Source organism: Pipistrellus hanaki (assembly GCF_964339955.1).
Source record: "Pipistrellus hanaki genome assembly, chromosome: 8".
In the NCBI taxonomy this organism is placed as follows: domain Eukaryota; kingdom Metazoa; phylum Chordata; class Mammalia; order Chiroptera; family Vespertilionidae; genus Pipistrellus; species Pipistrellus hanaki.
In genome coordinates this window covers 28,906,328-28,923,182 of record NC_140510.1, presented here as the reverse complement: position 1 = coordinate 28,923,182, position 16,855 = coordinate 28,906,328, and the positions used below count along the sequence as shown (strand labels likewise).

The following is a 16,855-nucleotide window of genomic DNA, read 5'->3' as shown; positions in this document are numbered from 1 at the left end:
GCTTAATGGAAGAAATAATGACAGAAAACTTTCTCTACCTGGTGAAAGAAATAGACTTACAACTTCAGGAAGCGCACAGAACCCCAAACAAGAAGAATCCAAAGAGGAACACACCAAGACATATCATAATTAAAATGCCAAGAGCAAAACACAAAGAGAAAATCTTACAAGCAGCAAGAGAAAAACAACTAGTTACCTACAAGGGAGTACCCATACGACTGTCAGCTGATTTCTCAACAGAAACTATGCAGGCCAGAAGGGAGTGGCAAGAAATATTCAAAATTATGAACAACAAGAACTTACAACCAAGATTACTCTACCCAGCAAAGCTATCATTCAGAATTGAAGGTCAGATAAAGAGCTTCACAGACAAGAAAAAGTTAAAGGAGTTCATCAACACCAAACCAGGATTACATTAAATGTTGAAGGGTATTCTTTAAGAAGAGGAAGAAGAAAAAGGTAAAGGTAAAAAATTATGAACAACAAAAAGGCATCAAATACATATCTACCAACAAGTGAATCTAAAACTCAAGAGAATAAAAAAAAAAATCTGAAGAACAAAATGGACTGGTGAATATAATAGGATCAGGGACATAGAAAGGGATTGGACTAACAATTCACAGGGGGGAAAGGGGTCTGAGGGGTGCGGAAAGAGATTGGACAAAAATCTTACACCTATGGAAGAAGACAGTGGTGGGGGTAAGGGCATGAGGTGGGGTTGGGAATCTGGTAGAGGGGAGCTATTGGTGGGGGGGAGAGGAACGCTTGTAATAATCTGAACAATAAAGATTTTTTTTAAGGAAAGAAATACTGCCCTCAGAAGGTTTATAAGTTCAGGTTTAAGTGTATGTTTGCATGTAGAAGTCATATACTCTTCCTGCTTTGGAATCAATTTTTTAAAAATGTTTTCATATGGCATAACACAAAATTCTCCATTTAACATTTTAAGAGAACAGTTAAGTGGCATTAAGCACATTCACAATGTTCTGCAACTATAACCACTATCCATTTCCAGAAAATTTTTATCCTCTTAAACAGAATCTCCGTACCCATTAAACAGTAAGTGTCTGTTACCCCCTTCCCTCAGCCCCTGATAACTACTATTCTACTTTCTGTCTCTATGACTTTGCCTATTTGATGGACCTCATATAAATGGAACCACATATTTATTCTTCAGGTCATTTCACTAAGCATAATGTTTTCAAGGTTCAACTATGTTGTATCAGAATTCCATTCCTTGCTATGCCTGAGTAATATTCCATTGCAAGTATACACCACATTTTGTTTACCCAGGAATCAATTTTTATCTAATTAATTTAACAATGATCAAATATTTACAATATGAAAAGTTTGTTTTCCATATTAACTTTATTCTAAGAACCATGTATGAAAGGCAGAAGAGCTACTCCACAAGGAGCCAATGAATCGTATAAACCCTAGTTTCAGAACCAATAGCAGCAGCAAGAAAATGAAAGCCTATTAAATGGGTTTTCTTCCCTGAGGGTTGGGTCAATCTGCCCCACAATCTTAATTAATGTTCTTTAGAGTTCAAGCTGAAGTGAGATAAGAATATCCCCACTATGTGGAATTCTTCGTGTCACGGTGTCTAAAGCTGAAGTGCCATCTTGGCCACCAACCTGGTTATGATAAGCTTCTATAAACACAGCTGACGTCAAGAAGTCAGAGACACTACTATGAAGCACTCCAGAGAAAATACCCGAACAAAATCAATTAGAAAAGCATGTCTCCCCCAACCTGCTTGCCATCTTTAAGCTTCTGCTTTCTTCAGCAAATAAGTAAGGTAACCAGCCTTCTAGGTGGGAACATGGGTCTTAAGACAAACACAGCTCCTCTCGACCAAGACAATGGAATAGTTGAAAGAGAAAGCAAGAAGCTGCACACCACGCTGGTTTTCATCTTCAGGGCATGTAGAAGAGCAGATGGCACAGAGGGGAGATGCCATTGTGCACCCAGATGCACAAGAGGGGCCCAGTGGGAGTCATCAGAAGATGTCCCCAGGAAGGTGATGAAAATAGTCATTTTTGCAGCACACTGGCAAGGGAACTACAACCAAAATTAAGAGCCACAGAGAATTCAGACCACTTTGTTCGGCCTTAGCTTCTCAGCTGAGAGGATTTTGCAGTCACCCAGTCAGCACACGAATGAGCTGAAGTTCATTCGCTAGTTTGGTGCTCAGATGGCCAGGAACATATCATCTAAACCGCAAAAAGATCTTTTAAAGCAGTGGTTCTCAACCTTTCTAATGCCACCATCAGAAAACACAGATATTATATTATGATTCATTAACAGTAGCAAAATTACAGTTATGAAGTAGCAACGAATTTCTCAGCATACAAATTCCAGGGTTCTATGGTTAAATCAGCACACATCATACATAAAGCCAAGGGTAATTTGACTCTCAGAATCAAGGGATACACTCTGTGGAGTGACTTTGCCACAGAATCTGAAACTCAGTGATTGGAAACAATTCAAGTATCCAATTAATAAAATTTTAAAAAATGAAAATTCCTTATTCAATTTAATCTTTCTTAAATCTCTTAACCACTGATTACATATTAGCCTTGCTAATGGTTCTATTTCAATTACTGAGCTGTGAGTATCTCAAGAGTCCATGTGGAATATTATTCTTAAATCCCCTTCCATGCCCAGCATAGTGTGGAACACAAAACAGAAACTCAGTGAAGGCTCAATTACTGATTGCTTCTTGCTTTTGAAATATTTTTCCCTGTAGGGAAGCAAATCCACTCTACCTGCCTCATTTAATCAATAAAACAGCTACTTCCTCCCCCTGGCCCTCACCTCCTCTCCAAACTAAATCAGCAACAGGCTCTTCACAATGAATGAGCATGGTGGGCCCAGTGCATCATACAGAACAACAAAGTTCCAGATGGTGCTTCGAAGTTGATAAATTCTTGTCCTCTGTTTTAAAATTTGAGCATATCTGTGTATTTCCTAGGACTGCCATAACAAATTACCACAAACATAGTGGCTTAAAGCAGTAATTTATTCTTTCACAGTTCTGAGGGCCAGAAATCCAAAATCAAGGTGTTAGAGAGGTTGATGCCTCCATAGGTTCCTAGACACAATCTGCCCCATGCCTGTCTCCTCCTAGATTCTGATGCCTCCAATTTCTTGGCTTGTAGCTACAGAAGTCCAATCTTAGCCTCTGTCTTCACATGCTCTTCTTGTGTCTCTGTATCAAATATCTGTCTACTTGTACCAGTTTATAATGCGGAATTTTTTCAATAGATAAAGTTACACATATGTTGATATATATATGCAATTTGATATGTATGCTATTTTGCTGTATTGACAGCAAGCTTCAAAACTTCATATATCAAATTTTTACGAAGGTGTTAATATCATAGATATTTTTATGCTTAAAAATGTCCAATTTCATGCCAAAAAAAAAAGCATTTGTCGGAAGTTTTAATTCATTATTTTATTTTGAAGAAAAGTGCTGCTGAAAGTTATATACTTCGGGAAGCTTATGGTGAACATTCTCCATCTCAAAATACTTGTGAATGCTGGTTTAAACACTTTAAAAGTTATGATTTTGATGTGAAAGACAAAGAACGCCTAGATCAAACGAAAAAGTTTGAAGTTCAACAATTACAAGCATTATCAGATGAAGATGCGTGTCAAACTCAAAAACAACTTGCAGAAAGATTAAATGTTGCTCAGCAAACAATTTTGAATTATTTTCAAGCAATGGGAAATATTTTAAAGAAAGGAAAATGGGTGTCACATCAACTGAATGAAGGACAAATGGAAAAACAAAAAGTCATCAGTAAAATGTTGCTTCAATGGCACGAAAGTCTTTTTTGCATCCAATTGTGACTGGTGATGAAAACTGGATTTATTTTGAGAATCCCAAACACACAAAATAATGGGCTGATCCAGGTCAACAATCAACATTGACTGCAAGACCAAACTGCTTCAGAAAGAAGACAATGCTCTGGCCGAAACAGGTTTGGCTCATTGGTAGAGCGTCGGTCTGCGGACTGGGAGGTCCCAGGTTCAATTCCGGTCAAGGGCATGTACCTTGGTTGTGGGCACATCCCCAGTAGGGGGTGTGCAAGAGGCAGCTGGTCGATGTTTCTCTCTCATGGATGTTTCTAGCTCTCTATCTCTCTCCTTTCCTCTCTTTGAAAAATCAATAAAATATATTTAAAAAAGAAGAAGACAATGCTCTGAGTCTAGTGGTTTCAGGAAGGTGTGGTATATTATGAGCTTCTAAAACAGAGTGAAACCATTAATATTGATTGCTACCAACAACAAAAATCAATTTGAATCACGCTTTGATCATAAAACAACCAGAATGGGCGAGAAGAAACAGCAAAGTAATTTTGCTTCATGATAACGCACCATCACACACTTCAAAACCAGTTAAAGACATGTTAAAAGATCTTGCCTGGGAAGTACTAACCCACCCACTATATTCACCAGACCTTGCTCTTTCAGATTACCACTTATTCTGATCGATGGCACACGCACATTCTGAGCAGGACTTTAAAACGTACAAAGAAGTGAAAAATTGGGTCTCTGAATGGTTTGCCTCAAAACAAGAAAAGTTCTATCGGGACGGTATCCACAAGTTACCTAAAAGATGGGAGAAATGTGTAACTAGCAATGGACATTACTTTGAATAAAGCACTTTTGATGTTTCACTTGAAATTATCCTTTGTTCTTTGATTACAAAATCCGCATTATTAACCAGTACACCTAATATAAGAATACTAGTTCTTAGACGTAGGGCACACCCTTCATCCTAGATGAGCTCAATCAGAGATCCTTAACTTAATTACATCTGCAAAAAACCTATTTCCAAATCAGGTCATATTTACAGGTACTTGGGGTTAAGACTGAACTATATCTATCTTAGGGGATACTATTCAATCAACTACAACATCCCAAAACCAGAACCTATCATTTTTACCACAAGCCCTCTCCTTTTCCCAATGCTCTTCTTCATATTACTAGACCCATTTCCCAGTGAGGGCCCAGGCTGAACTCTCATCTCCAAGGGCTCTCACCCCCTTGATCCCCAATTCCAATAAGCTCTGTAATCCATAGTAATGAAGTTGAATCAAATCTACTCAACAGAATTACCCATGCCTGTCTCCTCTCTTCCATGCCTGCTGCCCAAACACCCTTGTCCAGCTTGGATCACCAGTCCGAGACCAGATCATAACTTCTTCTTACCTGTTCTCCCAGCTTCCTTTTATGACCATCCTACCTGTTGCTGTCTTAATAGAGCCCGATCATACCTCAACCTTGTTCACAAACTTTTAGTGGTTTCTAACCAAATAAAAAGCAATCTTTTTATAGCCCAGCATCTAGGTCTACTAGACTGAGTCCCAAACCCTCTCCCAGAATTATTATCCACTGCTCCCCTCCATTTGGTCCAGGCTTTGATCAAAGTAAATTACTTACTGTTCTTAAACAGCTTCTCAAAGGCCTCCACGACTTTGAAATCCCTCTGCCTGGGATTTATTTATTAATTCAACAACCATTTACCTTGACTATGTCTCCTTGTCAATATCTCACCCAAAATAGCTCAACTCAAAGACAACTCATCCATAAGTCTTTGTCCAGTTTCATCCACCACATAGGATTCTTCCTTTTAAAATTTAACAGCCTGACGAACAGATAAGGCATTCTTGTTCTCTCCTCCCCTTAATGACGTGAGCACTTGTCATCAACCTCATGACAGAACCTGAATGGAATCCTGCTTTCCTCAGGTGCATCCCCCCATAATCTAACACAGTGCCTCCACATAACATGTGCTTAGAAATATCTGACTGGTAAAATATATGTCAAGCAAATGAATAAAACAGCCCGTGCCTTCACACAGCTTTCATTTGAGGATGAAATGAGCACAAAAGTGAATAAGAAGTGTAAGTGGAATTCTATGGAAAGTGCAGAAGAAGAAGCTTTTGGGTTTTTTGTTTGTTTGTTTTATTTTTATTGATTGATTTTGAGAAAGAGAGATATAGATCTATTGCTCTACCCCCATTTATGTATTCATTGTTTGCTTTCCTGCATTTTCCCTGACTATTGAACCCACAACCCTGGCACATCAGGACAACTTTCCAACCAAAGAGCCACCCACCCAGGGTAAGGAAACTTATGAAATGGGTGAAAGTTTCCTAGAGATGGTAAAACAGAACATAGATCTTGAGAGATAAACAATATTTTGATGAAGAGAAGATGGGAGGGGGCAATCAGGGAAGAGAATAAAATACAGAAGAAATAATATCTGGAAGACACAGAGCCAAGTGAAAGCAAATGGCATTTCCCAGGTCCCATGAAGAGCAGAGATTTCTGTCCCAGTGACTGAGTGAATGGTGAGTAATGGAAGGCAAGGCCAAAAAGGTAGGTTAGCATCCTGTATGTTATGCCAAGGAACTTAAACATATATTTTTATTGGTTAGAGAGAGAGAGAGAGAAAGAGAGAGAGAGAGATCATTGATGAGAGAAAATCATTGATTGGCTGCCTCCTGTCTAACTCCTACTGGGGATCTAGCTTTAACGCAGGCATGTGCCCTAACTGGGAATCAAACCAGGACCTGATGGTTTGCAGGTCGATACTCAAGCACTGAGCCATGCCAGTTGAACGCTATGCCAAGGAATTTAAAATTGACTCTGTAGGAGTCATGGAAAACTTTCAAACATGTGTAATGTAGTCACATCTGCATTTTCTGATGAGCACTTTCATGGTATCACAGAACCTAAACCTGGATCTGCATAAGAATCATCTGGAGAGCCCTAGCCAGTTTGGTTCAGTGGATAGAACATCAGCCTGTGGACTCAAGGGTCCCAGGTTTGATTCTGGTCAAGGGCATGTACCTTTGTTGCGGGCATATTCCCAGTGGGGGGTGTGCAGGAGGCAGCTGATCGATGTTTCTTTCTCAATGATGTTTCTAACTCTCTATCCCTCTCCTTTCCTCTCTATAAAAAAAATCAATAAAATATATATTTTTTTAAAGAATCATCTGGAGAGATTCAAACTTGCTTAATATGGATAGAAAAGCACAAATAATAATAGAACAATTCTCCATTTGTAATAAAATCATGTTGATGTTGTGCCATTTTGGCTTAAGAATGTTTAAGAGAAATAAACTACATCTGCCCTTGACCTCCCCTTTGTTTCCTTTCCCACAATAATATCATTTCGGTGAGTATACTTATAACCCATGATTCGAAAAAGAAAGAAATATATAGGTATATTATGTATCCATATAGCATTACTACTTTAATTAAAATTATATAAATGATACACTCAGTAAATATTGTTCTAAATTTGGTTTACTCACTGCAAAGCATTTTTAAAAGCTCAGGTTTTTGCATCCTACCCAGATGTAATTAATCACAATCACTGAGTGGAGGTGTTTAGAAATATGCGCTTTTTAAAAATCCCATTTCATTTTGATGTCACTACATCTACATCTGGGAGTCATTGGTGTGGAAGATGAACTGGAGAGAAGAAAAAGCAGAGGTAGGAAGAGCAGTAAGCACGTTTTGCGATAATTCAAGCAAGAGGTGTAAGGTCCTAAGCGAGGGTAGTAGTAATGGAAATTAATGATGGGGGACAGATTCTGAGGCCCTGTGAGGATAAAAGCAATAGGGCTTTGTAACTACAGTAATTAGATTCTGGGGTGAGAAAAAGTAGTAGCTAAGAAATGGCCCTAAGGATGGTAACTTGAGTGAACTGGAGGACAGTGACACCATTAACAAAAATGGAAAGCACAGGCCATGAGGGAGAAAACAGATCTAGTCTTAGACATGTGATTTTGAGGTTTCAGCAGGACCTCTGTGCAAGTTTCCCCAACAGGCATTTACACGTGCTGGACCAGATCAAGGGAGAAGGTCCAGACTCACCATACAGATCCAGGATTCCCTGCTTAAAAGAGCAGCTGTGCACATGGAAATGGGTATGTCTGTTTCAGAAGAGAGAGAAAAGGACTTTGGGAAGGTCTTTGGGGCTCATATGTGTAGGAGAGAGCAGATAAAGAAGGTAGGCTCAAGAGTGGCCAGAAGTTGAAGGGCCACTGCGATCAGGAAGCCACTGGAGGGATCAGGAGTCAGGGATCCACAGTGACCAGAGTGGACATTGAAGAGAAGGACCAAAAAACATCATTAAATTGGAGAATCAGTGACCTTCCAAGAATATTAGCAATCATGGAGGCAGAACTCAGACGGTGGCAGCAACATTAAGCTACTCGTTAGTGATGAAACGTGAGGTCAACAAGAATGGTTACAAAATAGTCACAGGGAGGTAAAGTACAGCATAGGGAATATAGCCAATAATACTGTAATAACTACGTATGGTGTCAGAGACTTATCAGGTGACACTTAGTAAGTTATATGAAAGTCTAACCACTCTGCTGAACACCTGACACTAATATAGCATTGAATGTCAACTGTAGTAGGAAAAACATGAAAAGAATGGTTGAGGGATAATTATTTTGGGTTTAAAACAGAAGAGTTGAAAAGATAAGAAAATAAAAATAGATGACTTAAGGTCCTGAAGAAATAAGAGGGAATCGGATGAAGAAATAGGAAGACTTTCTGTTAAAAATGGCAGACCAACAACACATTACTGCCCGACTCCCTACTAAAACGACTGCTAAGTCTATTAAATAGCTGGAACTATTAAATAGTAAAACTATTTAATTTTTTAATAAGATAAAGAGGACTAGAAGGAAACAGTGGCAAAGGAGAGATTTTAAAGAATATAAAGCAGAAAAACAATGGTAACTTAGCTCATGATACTCTTTGCCTTACCAACAGCTTGCAAAGTAGGATCCCAACAAGAGCAAATGAACTTGTTCTGTAGAATCCTTAGGGGCTGGGCACCAGAAGGCTCCGGGACACAAGAGGGCAGGGGAGGATATTGAAAGCGGAGAGATTACTTGAAGCAGACAGAGCAATTTAGACCGAGAGCTTCTCCTCAACCCAGTGTAATAAAGCATCTAACCTTACAGATGAGGGCTTCATCCCCGGGAAAAATTTCACAAGAGGATTCACTGGATTCAAAGGCATCAGACAGTGGACCAGCGGGATGAAGTGTAGGACTAAACGCTGATAGAGTAGCAATAATCTGCTCACTGAACTGCTGGTTCCCAGAACAGCAGCATCCAGCTACAGAACCACATAACTTCCTTCATACCTGCCCCTCTCCTCCCTCCGGACAGTCCTCTAGAAAAAATCAGTGCCTCAGAGAAATGGCCCTATTCCCTCATCATCCATCGCCTACAGAAAAGCCCCACCTGCTCACACTGAACTCACAGCTGAGCTCAGCCAAGAATCAGGCTCCCACACAGGAGCATGGCGCCAAACCGCACAGATGAATCCAAAAAAACTCAAAGACTACAGGAAGCTAAAGACTTTATGGCAAACTAGAGGCTCGCTACAATGGCCCAAAGAGATATTTAATTTGGCCAGCATCGTTATTTTAAAAATAAAAATTAAAAAATCACATAATAATCTGTACTTTTAACTTGTCTTGAAAACACCAAGTCATCTGGCAAGTCCAGACTTGTGTGGGAACCACAGGTCTGGAGCCAAGAGCGGGAGGAAGAAAGAAACGGGCCCCTGGTGTGTGAGCCTGGACGTTCTTCTGAGGAGAGGGCTCAGAGCTATTACTGGGTTCACAAAAGGGCCCATGACCCACAGAGAGGTTAAGAGCCTGGAAACAGCCACTCTTTCTTCCTGCCCCAACAGTTTATCCTCTTCTAAGTGTTTTGCCCTCTGCACCTCCCCCATCTGCCTTTTGGCCAAGATCCACATTTCACTCCTTTAATCTCTTCAGTCACTCCCTCTGGCCTGTAATCGCCTTTATGACTCTTTTCTCAAGTCTTCCAATTTGTTCAAACCCAACTGTGAATTTCTCTGGGAAGATGTAACGCTCTTTAGGATTACTAAGCAAGCCTGCACCTAAAAGCTTTTAGAAGGAATACCCCAGATTTGACATGTTCCATCAACTTCTCTCAAGCAGCTGACCAGGTCAGAAGGGAAGAATGCAGACCACTGCAGGGGATGGGAGGAACTGGAGTCGTTCATAGATATTCCCCGTTATTTCTTGTGCATTGAAACTATACAGGTCGAGGGGTCCAGGGAGGTCTGCTCTTGTAGCCACCTGAAATATCCCGGAGAAAAGAGGAAGAATCAAAACTACCCACAGCTCAGAACACATGACTACTGCCATCTTAGAGTTGATTAGAAATAAACACACACACACACACACACACACACACACACACACACACTGGTTCTATGCATAAATTTGTAATCAGCCAAGCCTGCTCAGCCCAATCCCAAGGCTACTTGCAGCACACCAAAGCATCAGCCAATCTGCTCTGACTGGAGGTAATCACAATATATACATAAATTCCTGCCAAATCAGAATAAATTTAAATTTCCCTCAGAGCTCTGCAAGAGACGAAAAGCCTTCCCTTTTCTGAGACACCTACTTCTCGGTTAATGAGTTTATCACAAGCCAAAGGTAACTTGGTAGTTGGATGGGAAAAGTTCTTCCTCAAATTGCTTCACCCACCATAGGGTGTCCTCTTTGTTAAGAGTTTTATGTTGAATATGCAGTTTGGCCACACGTCTCTCCCGGAGCTCCCAGAAGCCTCTTGGCAGTACTGGGGCCTTTGGCACAGGCAGGTCTGGGGGAAACACTGAGAACCTGGGCAGGGTCCTGGCCCAGGACAGCATGGGAGAAGCCTTTCACCCCACCATCTTCCAGCATTGCCATTTGTGGGATGGTACCTCAGGAGGAAGCCCGTATGCTAGATTCAGTTCTAGAACTTTCCATATGGGCAACTCAAATGTTTTGCTCTACCCAACAATGTTGTTAGGAAAACCTTAAGAGAGAATCTAGAAAAAGCTCTGCAGCATTTAAAAAATGTCCCCCGGGCCAGCTGATGAGTATGAGGTTCTCCCATGACCACCAGCCCCAAAGTCTCAAATGCCCATTTTTGCTACTTCAGAGATTTTCCTGGACTCACTTTTCCTTCACATTCCCTGGTGTCATTAACACTTGGGTTTCATCGGAATGGCTCCAGCAGCCAGAGTCCTGGCATGACAGTCTGAAGCTGAGAGAATCTTCACTATGTGGAGTCCTCTTGCGTAGGCCTCTATCCCCACACTTTTCTACTTAAATGCTGCCAAAAAGTTTCCATTGTTCCTCACAGAAAAGCAAAACTCCTCTCACATAGCCATCCTGGCCCTGCATCCTCACCTCTTTGCCCTGGGCTCTGTCTGCCCAGGTCACATTGGCCTCCTTTCTGGCATTCATATTCACCATGCCTACCACAGAGCCTGTGGGCGTGAAGGCCCCCACCTAGAAAGATCCCCCTCTCTCCCTTACTTGTCCTTTCTGTTTCGGTCCATAGAAGCCTTTCTCAACCTGTCTGACTAATGTACCTTCCCTAATGAAGGCTCTTGGGCAGTGTACTTTCACTCTCCCAGGAGCACTGAACACAGTTGCAACTGTACATTTGCTAGGTGACTGGGTGGTTAATGTCTGTCTCCCACACTGGATTTTAAGCTCTGTGAGAGAAGAGACCAGGCCTGTGTCTGTCCACCCATTGTATCACCACTGGCGTGGACTAGAAGCTTTGTAAATATCAGGTGGAGGCACAGACAGAAGGATGAGCACATAATTTCAGGAGGACAGTCTTCTTCCCTACCCCATTCTCTGTTTTTACCTTTTCTCTTGTGTTTGTTCTGCTGAGAAGGTCCTCGGAGGCATGGGTCCTGCTCCTTAAGGAGTCCATGGGGTGCAGGGTGCCAGCTTGGAGTGAGGCAGAGTTGGCACCTCCTGGGACAGAGCTTTACCAAGGTGAGAAGGAGATGGGCGTGAGGCAGGCAGATAAATCTGCCCTCCTTTCTCCATCCTAGGAACTGTTTCAAGGTGTGACCCCAGAACCCCTGGAGATGCACTGAGCCAGTGAACAGACGTGGTTCTGTTCAGAGAGACAGACGTGGTTCTTCACAGCCTGGGTATGGCATCAGCTTGCTCAGGAAAGCACGTCTTCCCTCGTCCTGCTTCTCTTCTTCTTGCCCTTGCCATCCTGGGCTTCCTCTTCCAACTACATACATCCCTGATACCTTAATCCTTATCTTAGACCCCATGGTATGGAGCATCCAGGCAGATATCCGTGATGCCCCTACAGAGGGAAACTGCACCTGCTGCTGGAGCACATAGAACTTTGAGAGGAAGGTCCCACTACATGCCCAACCAGTGGGCAAAGATATTATAATCTTGACTGGGACTAAAGAAGGGAATTCACAATCCCTCTACTTACTTCTGAGCTGGTCAAAACCCACCATCAGCAGTAACGATTTGAGTTTTGAGACACCCACTTTAAAACAGAAGATTCTCAACATTTTTGAACGATAGGCCTCTTAAAGAAACTGGACCCTCCTCCCAGAAAAACGCACATGAGCATTTGTTTGCTCTCATTTGAGGGGTGCTCAGAACCCTAAGCCCCACCCATTTATTTCACGTGAAGAAACCCTGCTTTAGGGAAGCAGACCCAGAGAAGAACACAATGAGTGGATGGTAACAAGGAGAGCATCAGGAGCCACATTTTATAAGGAGCAGGTGAAGGATTAGTTAACCCTTAAAGGATAGGCAATCAAGGATGGAAGGTAGGAAGGCACAGAAAGCAGAAGAGGAATTAGATGTTCGTTCATAGAGGATCTCTTCTCCTGTGGGTGTCATCTCTGATTTCCCTGGGCAGTTTACACTGTCCCCCTTCTGTGTTCCTGTAGCCCCATGAATATGCTGCAATCCAAACCCATAACAGCCTTTCATCTAAAGGACCAGATAGGAGCTCCACTATGGCATAAAAAGAAAAAGAAAAATAATGCTGGGAGACCCCACACCCATCCCTCTTTGCTTTGTAAAAATCATCCTCAGTTCAGATGCTGGGCTGGTTGTGGACCAGAGGCCATAGTTTGCCATCCTCTGTACTAGACTGCAACTTAGTGATAGGTCCATCTCCACTCTCCCAGACTGTGAGCTCAAGTCATAGCTTATTTCACCCTGGGGTCCCAGTTCTAACACAGTGCTGGATACACAGTCAAGTTGAATATATGCACAAAAAATCTTGCTCATCTTCCAGGACTGAGCTCAGGCGACACCTCCTCACAGACGTCCTTTGAACTGATTTCTCCTCACCCTTCAGTACCTGCAGACTATTCTTAGGCTGTGTACTGTGGTTTCCTTCAAGTTCAACTGACTTAAAATGAGCAGCTAAGGAAACCAGAGAATTCATTTCTTGCCAATTTTTCAGGTTGGCTTTTCTTTTCTATGTGAAATAATCATTTACTATGGATTTCCATAAGCTAGCCTTTTAAAAGTCTTATCAAAAGTGGGAATGGCTCCAAGAAAACTGTTAAATATTCTTGTGCAGCTGTTCAGATCTTAGCGTTTAAGTAGTTGTAATTGCAGATGAGAAAACAATTCGAGTCTGTGGGTCTTATTTACTGCATCTGCGATGGCTCATCTTTATCCCCTCTAAAGACTGACAATTGAATGGAGATACCTGGGTATAGAAACTACCAAGAAAGACTGAAACAAGATTTTGTCACCCACAGTTGATTTTCCTTGGCATACTTTTGGTCTGAGGATGGGGTGATTTGAGAAAACATCATTTTGCAACTTCAGAAGGCATATTTCTAAAATTATCAAATGGTATAGTCAAAACGTTTGTGTGGACGTGGTTTTCCTTCATGTCCTCAGCACAGGAAGACCAAGATAACAGCCATTTCCCATGAATGTCCTTGCCCAGATCATTGGCATTGCTATTCCTTAAAACAAGGTGGAGTAATCATAAAAATGAAAAGGGAACCCTTATATAACTTCCAAAATATATAAAGAACTCATAAAACTCAACAAAAAGGAAGATAAACAATCCAATTAAAAATGGGCATGGGACCTGAATAAATACTTCTCCAATGAGGACAGACAGATGGTCAAGAGACATATGAAAATAATGCTCATCAGTAATCATGAGAGAGATTAAAACAGAAACAAGGTTAGGCTCAGTGGATAGAGCGTCGGCCTGCGGACTGAAAGGTTCCAGGTTCGATTTCAATCAAGGGCATGTACGTTGGTTGCAGGCACATCCCCAGTAGGGAGTGTGCAGGAAGCAGTTGGTCAATGTTTCTCTCTCATCGATTTTTCTAGCTCTCTATTCCTCTCTCTTCCTCTTTGTAAAAAATTAATAAAATATATATTTTTTAAAAATAATAAAATGGCAACAAGGTATCAACTCACACTTGCCAGAACGGCTACCATCAATAACTTAACAAACAAGTTCTGGCCAGGATGTAGAGGAAAGGGAACCCTCATGCACTGCTGGTGGGAATGTAGAATATTGCAACCTCTGTGGAATACAGTATGGAGTCTCCTCAAAAAATTAAAAATGGAACTGCCCTTTGACTCAGAAATCCCACTTCTGAGAATATAGCCTAAGAATCCCAAAACACTTATCATAAAAACTGTTCATAGTGTTATTTGCAATAGTTAAGATCTGGAAACAGCCCAAGTGCCCATCAGTAGATAAGTGAATAAAAAAGCTATGGTACATTTACATGGAATGGAATACTATGCAGTTATAAAAAAGCAGGATCTCTTACCCTTTGCAACATCATGGAAGGACCTGGAGACCATTATGACAAGTGAAGTAAACCAGTCAGACATAGACATGAGTCACATGATCTCACTTACTTGTGGAATCTAATGAACAAAATAAACTGATGAACAAAAAGGTCCAGAGGCCTGGATGCATGGAACAGACTGTGGAATCTCAGAGGGAAGGGGGAGATGGGAAGACATTAACCTAAGAACTTGTATGCATATATGCATAGCCCAAAGACACAGACACTGGTGTAGTGAAGGCCTGGTGTGAGACAGGCTGGGTGGATGAGGGGAAATAGAGGGCATCTGTAAAATGTCAACAATAAAAAATAAAGTTCAAAACAAACAAACCAAAAAAAAAAAAGTGGAATGAAAATGTATATACTAACAGCTAAGAAATTTGGGTAAAAACAAAGGGAATTAAAGTGTGTTAATCTTCTTGTTTCATATGGGGGAAAGCTACTAATTAAACTTGCTGAAAAATAAATTTAAAATGAATATTGAAAAAGAGGTAGTCCACTCTGGCCTAGGTGGCTCAGTTGGTTGGGCATTATGCCATGCACCAAAAGTTTGCTGGTTCGATTCCCTGTCAGGGCACATGCCTGGGTTTCAGGCTTGGTCCCCAGTAGCGGGTATGCAGGAAGCAGTCGATTGATGCTTTTCTCTCACACCAATGTTCCTCTCCCGCTCCCTTTCTCTCTCTCTGAAATCAAATTTTTTAAAAAGAAATATTTCTTAAAGAGGTAGTCCATAAATTTAATGTGGAATCCTAGTGGGATCCTGAGACAGATAAATCATAGTTGGTAAAAACTAAGGATATCTGAACAAATATGGATTTTAGCTAATACTAATGTATCATTGGCTCATTAATTATGACAAATGCACCATACTGATATAAGTGTTAATAGTGGACACTGGGCATGGGGTATATGGGAACCTTTTGTACTATCTTTTCAGCTTTTAAAAAATCTAGAACTAAAGTAAAAACTTTATTAATTTAAAAAAATTAATAAAGAATTTTATTAAGATATGTAGCTTTTAATCAGGTGGGAAAGGAAAAGGTAGTAAATAATTTAAAATTTTAGTTAGTCCAAGAGAATGCATTAAATAAGAAAAGTGTTCTCAGGGAGAGTGGTTGGCAATCAGAGTACATACCAAACAAACCAACAAACAAAAAAAGGGCAAAATTAAGGGTTGAGTTTGAAGGATACAGTATCTCTTGTTTCCCTAGTTAAACACTGGTCTGCCACCCTTCAACCCCCCCCTCACTCCTAACTTTTTCACTCATATCCCAGGCAGCTTTTCAGTGATCTATGAGTCAACCCACCAATTTAAGAAACATTAACTGAGTCCAGGTATAAGACCCTCAGTAAGTGCTATGGGGCCAAGACCTGCAGACTGTAGGTGCTTAATAAACATTTGTGGTGACTGTCTGGGCTATGCCTGCACTAGGAAATGAACTCACCAGGGAGCTCAGAACCACACCAACTGAGATTCTAATTTAATTGATCTTGGGTGGGAGCCAAAACATCAGTATTATTGTAAAAGCTCCCCAGGAGGTTCTGACATGCAGCAGGGTTGAGTATACAGGTTGAGTCTATAAAATGAACTAGAGCAGACGATGCCTAAATGTTTGCAAATCGATTAACTCTAACAATGGTACAGGTGTGGGAATTTCAAACCACACTACCATTTTCTCTCCCTCCAGTGGCGATTAATTCACTGAACTTGTCTCCAGCAACTGAAATGAGTAGTCTGCTTTCAAGAGTCAAGGATGTCAGGGAGGAGGAGGGTAATCATGTAACCACCGTGGTCTATTAGATGGACCATGGAATTGCTCCTTGTGAATCCAGAGAACATTTTAGTCCTCAAGGAGGAAGGATGTATTCTGGAGAGAACTTTAAAAAATATGTTGACCTTCTCTCAACAATTTATAGAACAACTAGACAGAATGTCTGCAAGAATATAGAAGAATATAAAGAACAATACCATCAACCAGCAGAATCTAATAGACATTTATAGAACACTCCACCCCAAAATAGCAGAACACACAACCTTTTCGATTGCTCGTGGAGCACAGACCAAGAGAGATCATGTCGTGGTCTATAAAACAAGCTCCACGTTGTATATAAATGTATAAGAATTTATATCAACCACAGTATATTCTCCAAC

The 16,855-nt window shown here is 41.0% G+C and overlaps 1 protein-coding gene across 7 annotated transcripts in view; it reads right to left on the bottom strand.

The window, feature by feature from the left end:
• The window catches only part of LYPD6B (LY6/PLAUR domain containing 6B), a 166,075-nt gene that overhangs the window by 57,610 nt on the left and 91,610 nt on the right, over nt 1-16,855 (bottom strand). The window contains exon 1 of one of the 7 annotated variants that reach the window (XM_084893059.1): nt 11,742-11,849. The exons of the other annotated variants lie outside the window; for them this stretch is intronic. The gene's annotated coding sequence lies outside the window, so the exon portion shown is untranslated. Of the gene's footprint in view, nt 1-11,741; nt 11,850-16,855 lie in introns of those variants that run through there. 7 annotated transcript variants of the gene reach the window in all.